At 33.1% G+C, this 7,801-nt stretch overlaps 1 pseudogene; it reads left to right on the top strand.

The window, feature by feature from the left end:
* Nucleotides 1–5,619: 5,619 nt before the first annotated feature.
* On the top strand, nt 5,620–6,215 carry LOC135218068 (uncharacterized; annotated as a pseudogene).
* Nucleotides 6,216–7,801: the final 1,586 nt, after the last annotated feature.

Genomic DNA, 7,801 nt, shown 5'->3' on the forward strand with positions numbered 1-7,801 from the left:
GTCGAATTTGTGTTCTGCCATAATACAACTTACTTCCCATGTAATTTTAATATTAGTCGTGGCCTGTTTCATTTAGACTCTTGTATTTGTAACATGTTTAAGAATGACCAGAAAGATATAATTACAGACTTGAATGCAAATTATTTGCCTTAGAGATATCTTTGTTGTATATGTGTGTTTAATATGTTTTGTGAGTAAGTTTTTGTTTACCAAAGATCTGAATTGGTCAGCTGTCGCCCTGTATAATCCTTTAATTGTCTTGTCCCTGTGTCTGAGCAGTTGAACTTAATCTTTTTGTTTTTAAATTGTACCCATGTTTAAGCTTGTTTGGAAAGGTTACTCATTCTCCAGATGTGCCGAATTCTAGGTACTAATCTCCTTATAATCCTTATCTGTCAGTTATACGACCTTTCCTGTACTGTCAATTCCTCAAGTCAGTTTGATTGCTGAGTAAAGGACGTTGAGTCGAAAGATCTTGCAGAGACTCCGTTGTTTATTCTTCCTTCATTACTTATACCTATATATATATATATATATATACTATATATATATATATATATATATATATGTATATATATATATATTATACATATATATACACATACACACACACACACACACACACACACACACATATAATATTATATATTATATATAGATATAATATAAGATATATATATATATATATTTATATTTTATAATATATATATATATATATATATATATATATATATATGTATATACATATATATAAAGGTATTGCCACAGAGGAAAATGAAAAGCGAGAGAGCCAAGAACTTAGGCTCAACTGATCATACAGAGCAAAGACATAGTAAAAGTATCCTTAATTTCCAAACTTACATTACAAGATTAGCATATGGTCGATTTCACTCCTACAGAAACGAGAAAACGCCTGAGGGCAAGATTAGCGATTTTTAGGCAGCCACACCTTGGAGGAGCACACACGTGGTCAACAGATGGTTCATCCAGAAAACAATACATTTTGAAAAACGTGAAATTTACAAAAATGTTCCAAAAAATGAGTGAAAAGACGAAAATAGGATAGAAATATAGCGAGCAAGAGAGAGAGAGAGAGAGAGAGATAATAACTATATACATGTGGGACTGATTAATTAGTAGTTCATTTATTTCAAGGTCCTTCATAAATATTTTACAAACATATGGGTACAAATGGTACAATCCCAGACTAAGATTTAGGTTGTTTTTATTAGTGATTTGTATAATTGCTGATTCCAGTAAATTTTTTAAACATAATCATTAGACCTAGCAATTACTGAGGTATCACCCCAATCTATACAATGACATTTTTCGCTCAGATGGATAAACAGTGCATTCGAAGTCTGGGCTGTTCTAACTGAATACATATGCTGCTTAATACATAAATTTTTACTTGACTGACCGACGTAAAAAGATGGGCAATCTTTACAAGGAATTTTGTAAATGATGTTGTTATTTGTTACAGGACTGTTCTTAATTAGAATATCTTTAATGGTATTATTTATAAGAGAACACTACATTAACATTAAACGATTAAATTATTGATTTATGGTTTCAAATCCACGAAAGTAAGGTAAGCTAAGTACATTTTTAGGGGTTTCTTTTTTATTACTAGCAACACTATAAATTTTTTTGTGAGATTTTTGATAACATAAATCAATTATTATGAGGTGGGTAGCAGAGATCGTTTCCTATCTTTTTTTATGAATTCTATTTCTTGGTTAAGATTTCGTGGACTCGTAAGAAAAGCACGTAAGAACATAGTAGAAAAAATTGAAATTTCAATATTAAGATGGTGGCCAGAATAAAAATGTACATATATTAAATTATTTGTGGGCTTTCTATAAATACTAAATTTACATGGGAAAGATTCTCTATGTATTAATACATCTAGGAAAGGGATAAGACTGTTATTTTCAATTTCAACAGTGAATTTTATGGATGCCACTAAATTATTCAATTTAGACGATAAATTATTTACATCAATACCATCTAATTAGCTTTTTGTTGGATAAACCGTCTTCCTTAACTACAAATCATCACAGTTGCAGTTTGTATACGCCAAAAGCAGAGCTAATTTTCACTCTGAACCTGCCAAAGGTGGAGTTTTCAGAAGGAAGTGATCCTTTGGAAAAGGGGCTGCATTTGTATTTATGACTGCTACTCATGTTATAGTAGATTTTTTTTATTAATATCTAATGATGCTAAATTAGTTTTCTTCATAATTATCTTCAGGGTCATTTTTCAATGTGGCATAATCTACGAGATGATAACATGTAACTTCAGCAATCAAGTTAGGGAACTTCTAAAACAACAGTTTTATCGATGATCTCAGATTAGAAGAATGGAAGACCTGAAATCTTTGCAAAATTATAAACTATCGTCTAATAAGTGTGTATTTGATAAGAGTTTGGAAATGGTCTCTCCTTAATGGTAAAAGTATCGAAGAAAACTACTCTCTATTCTGTTTTCAGCAAAAGAAAATCCGTTGCCTGAGGAAGCACATGCAAGACTCGGGTGCAGACATCAGCTGCTCTGCTGAAGTGTCACAGATCTCCGAGATAACGAAAGAGCTTCTTCTCACCGAGACAAGAAGGAGAGGATTAAGAGCGCGACCATAAGAAAAGACATAAAGCAAAATCAAACTAAGGATAAAATTCAAAATTTTGAAGGCGATATTAAATAACGCTGAAAAGAAATTTGTTGTATTATTGGAAATATCTACTGAAGTGCAACACACACATCCATTATTGAAAAGGGTTTGAAAAAATATTAATGAATAAGGAAAATGAGAAATACATATATTTCATTCCTCCAAAACTTGGTTTAAAAACATTGCTGATTCCTACAGGACTTTATCTCTTTATGGGAAATGGGTAAGAAATAATTTCGTTGATAGGACTCCCATGAACAGACAAACTAACACACTGAAATGCTAAAAATCTGTGGATCGTGCATATTTCTTTTGAATTAAGTGGATCCTTTTTATAGTGTATTCCTGGGTGTTTTTATGATCTATGATTCTCACGAAAATATTCTTTTATACAATTTATTCATCAATAGTGTATGACTGTATTAACATACAATATTTTTAGCTCTATCCACTTGAAATTACTATTTTGTCGGACATGTACGACATTTACTATTATCTCGCGGATGTCCACCAGTGATGTGACTATGTCTGGGAAGACGAAGTTGAACCAGACCAAACCCTACCTGCTATAAGTGCGCACACAAACGCACACTCACTCACACGCACACACCACACACACACACACACACACACACACACACATATATATATATATATATATAATAATAATATAATAATAATAATAATAATAATAATAATAATAATAATAATAACAAAAGGAGTCCATAAAAGTAAGAACTATATTTCAGAGAATGCTGCCTCTCTTTTCAGGTAGGTAATGAATGAGAAAAGTGACAGAAAAGGCGGTTGTACTGAAATTCCATGTGGAATTAGTATTTTGTTTTTATAATTTCTTTAATTAGCATGGTCACTGGAAGACAGTTAGCTCAGTTTTCAAATATTTAACTACCCCTTTGGTTGTTAACAGCTCACTGCCTTCCAGCGGCCGTTCTGTTTTTGACCCAACCAACCACTAATGCTTTTGCTTTCTTCCTGAGGTTTGCGGAAAATTAAGTTAGTTATGAAGGAGCTTTCACTCGCAAAGGGTCTCGTAACTCAGATACTCTGAGATCCAATTCATATTATAAGCAGGGCTGCCGTTTCGTGGAATTTCGTCTGCTTGTGTAGAAATATTGTGGCATCTGGCAACTGACTGTAGAAATTTTTTCTACATCCACAGTCCTTCACTTGAAGCATGAATCAGTGCATGAATAGGAAGAAAGATATGTAAAAAAAAATGATTGTAAAATATGTTGATTTATATAAATTCATCAAAATAATGCTAAATACGTGAAATCAGTGTAACTTTTGGTTATAATATGACGGATAATTCCACGTCATGTAGAATAAAGATCTACATTTGAAATAAAGCTTATTTCCCCTCGCCAGGAGTTTACTTTTTTAATGAAGTATTTTCTTTAAATATTGTTGGGTTTCATTATCCTATAGGATAATAATACAACAAAATAATGTGTAACACTACAAGGTGAGAAGTGATAACGTAGCACAACCACTGAGGGAACTTAATTCCTCATCTGTTTTGCTGGTGAAAGGAGTATCGGTCTACCCCACGTAGTTGATATATACGTCTTTGAGGTTACCAACATCCACTTCTTACAAGTTGGTAAGTGTTAATCGGTGATAGTAAAATGCAGCCTGTTTTTAACGTGTTCATAGTGAAAAGAGAAAACTTAAAGTGACCCCGGAAAAAAAATGTATATGTTGTGTGCTTATGAAACACAACAAAAGTGGGTATAACTACTCCAGATTGAAAACGAAATTATTGTGTCCTTTTCGGTAATAGTGCCATGTCGAATAAGCGGAAGCTGAGAGAGGAGTGGCTCGGACAGAGGGATTTTCAGCATTGGTTGTCCAGAGTGGATGGTGTCGACACCAAGGCATTTTGTAATAAATGTCAGAAAACATTTGGTGCTGGACTAACCACAATAAAGAGGCACATGGTAAGCATATTGATATACTATTATATTATATATAATATAATATTATATATATATATATATATATAATATATATATTATATATCTTTTATATTTTATATATAGATATATATATATATAATATATATTTAATATATATATATATATATATGTATTATAATATATGTCGTATTCCAAACAAATTAATGCCTAAAATACAAATTTTTGTTTAGTTATCGTTAGTGGCAAGTATGAATTACCAATAGTTTTATAAAATTTTGGCCACTACGTTGCTAAACCATGCAATAATTCTATAATAATAAATACTAATATTGAGTTAACTGTGCCCTCTCCTGGGTAACAGTCCATATCTTTACCAACGCCGTCACTCATGATTTTTAAGGGAATTGTGATTCCACGCAACATAATATATGATACTATATATATATATATATATATATATATATATATATATATATATATATATATTTCTATATATATATATATATATATATATATATATATATCGTTCATATATAGTATCATATATTATGTTGCGTGGAATCACAATTCCCTTAAAAATCATGAGTGACGGCGTTGGTAAAGATATGGACTGTTACCCAGGAGAGGGCACAGTTAACTCAATCTTAGATATTTGTTATTATAGAATTATTGCATGGTTTAGCAACGTAGTGGCCAAAATTTTATAAAACTATTGGTAATTCATACTTGCCACTAACGATAATAAACAAAAATTTGTATTTTTAGTATTAATTTTGTTTGAATACGACATCCCTCCTCTTCCAGGAGAGCAAAATTCATGGTGCTAACATGGCTAGAGAAAATGTTCGTCCTCCACACCACCAGGACTTGGACCGGTCTATTGCAATAGCAAAGATTTTGATGCTTTGCTTCATCGCGGAACATAACCTCCCATTTCTTTTGGCGGACCATTTCACTGAACTGTGCAGGAACATGTTTCCCGACTCTGAAATAGCACAATCCCTGCACATGAAAAGAACAAAGTGCAGCGAAATGGTTAAGCAATTCGGTAATAAAATTCATGATGATGTTGTCTCACAGCTTAGGAATAATAAATTTTCATTAGTGATAGACGAAATATTTTGATTCACATGGAGGAACTATTAAGACCAGGTTGCTAGATTTGATTAATGTATATGAAAACCATTCCTCAAATGCAGGCTCCAGTGGAGAGTCATTATTTGAAATGATTATGCACATCTTAAAAACAAATAACAATCCATTAAATAATTTGGTAGGTTTGGCAGCGGATGGGGCCTCCAATATAATGGGGGCATACAACTCTGTCCAGCAGGTTGAGGCAACACCTTCCAGACCTAAAAATTTTCAAGTGCATTTGCCATTCCATACATCTTTGTGCCTCAGAGGCTTCCAAAGTGTTTCCAAGGCAGTACGAGGGCTTACTGAGGAACATTTACACTCACTTTTCTCACAGTGCCAAACGTAAATATGAATTTCTGCAATTTCAGAAACTTTTCTCTCTAAAACCCCACAAACTTCTTCGTGTATCACAGACGCGATGGCTAAGTCTCCACCAAGCAGTAGAAAGGGTCTTGGAGCAGTAGGAGGCTTTGAAGCAGTACTTTGTAAGTATAGGAGTGGAGAAGCTTAGGTCCATTAACCTAATAGTAAATGATCTCAACGATCCCTCAATCTATGTATATTTTAATTTTTTAAACTTTATTTTACCTTTTTGCAATAATTTGAATCTCTTGTTTCAAAGGGAGACACCAACAATATATTTAGTTCATTTTCATGTTAACAGGCTCTATAAAAATACTATCCAATATTTTTGTCGTAAGGAAATTATTAGAAATACAAAATTAGAGCATTTTGATCCAAGCCAGGAAGTGAACCATATACCGCTCAGCAACATTTATTTAGAGGATTCAGTTTATACGCTACTGCAAAAAGAGGAATACTATAAAAACGTAGATATGGTCGCTGATATCAGGAGGAGATGTAGATTGTTCATGATAAAGCTGTGTGAAGAAATAAAAAAAGAGGTTTCAGTTACAGGATGATCTTTGGGAAATGGCTTCGCTGTTTAATCCAGAAATGGTTTTAGATCCAATCCCTAGAGATGTAATGCCATCCCTCGCCCCTCTTGTCGCAAAGGTACCTCGACTGTATGATGGTGATCTGCAAACCCTAGATAACGAATGGAGACACCTTGACAGCACTCCCATACCCTTAGACATCACTCCACAAACTTACAAACCTGTTGATTTCTACCTAAAACTTGGGTCCTATAAATTTGATAATACATAATTGTTCAAAAGTGTCGCCACATTTGCTCTGAATATATTGGCTTTACCTGTAACAAATACAGATGCAGAAAGATTGTTTTCAAAATTAAACCTCATTAAAACAGATGTAAGAAACAGCCTTAGTATTGACTCAGTTAAAGCACTCACATATATTACTGAATCTGTAAAAGAACAGGGGTGTTGCTACAACTTCCAACCATCAGAAAATTTAATGAATATTTTGTAGATTGGAAATGGGTATTAAGTATAAAAATGCAGATTAAAATTTTCAAGTTTATTTGAAGTTGTTTTGTTTTGTATATGCTGTATGTACTATAGAGTACATACTTCAAACATTGTTTGATTTTGGGGTACGTACTAATTTTGTTACTAAATAACACTAACACAGTTATTAAAATGTGTGTAAACAGCATATAGTTGCTCAGTGTTCAGTAAAATAAAGTTGTCAATTATAATATAAATGGTGAATTCTGCATGCCCTTCAAGTATTTAGTGCAGTCTCCCCTTACTTTTTCTGTTATAGCCACCCCCTCGCATATCTCTCTCTCTCTCTCTCTCTCTCTCTCTCTCTCTCTCTCTCTCTCTCCAAATTTGGAGTTTAAGAGAGCGAAAGCGTGATCCAGCGGGAAATTTGATTAACCGGTTAATAACCTCGCCTGACATCGGATTGCAACGCAACATCACGTGCTGCCTTTTTTATGAAGACTAGGCCGCAAGTATACGATGCACCACCGTTTCAATGTCATTCTATATTAGTTATATAAAAAAATTATTGGGAAATTGATTATTATGGTGTGACATTAAAATGTGGAATAAGAGGAAACCAGGAGGTCCAGTTATTTTGATAGTAAGGACAATAGTGAAGGAGATAATTACAATGG

Source organism: Macrobrachium nipponense, chromosome 9, assembly GCF_015104395.2.
Source record: "Macrobrachium nipponense isolate FS-2020 chromosome 9, ASM1510439v2, whole genome shotgun sequence".
NCBI classification, from domain to species: Eukaryota; Metazoa; Arthropoda; class Malacostraca; order Decapoda; family Palaemonidae; genus Macrobrachium; species Macrobrachium nipponense.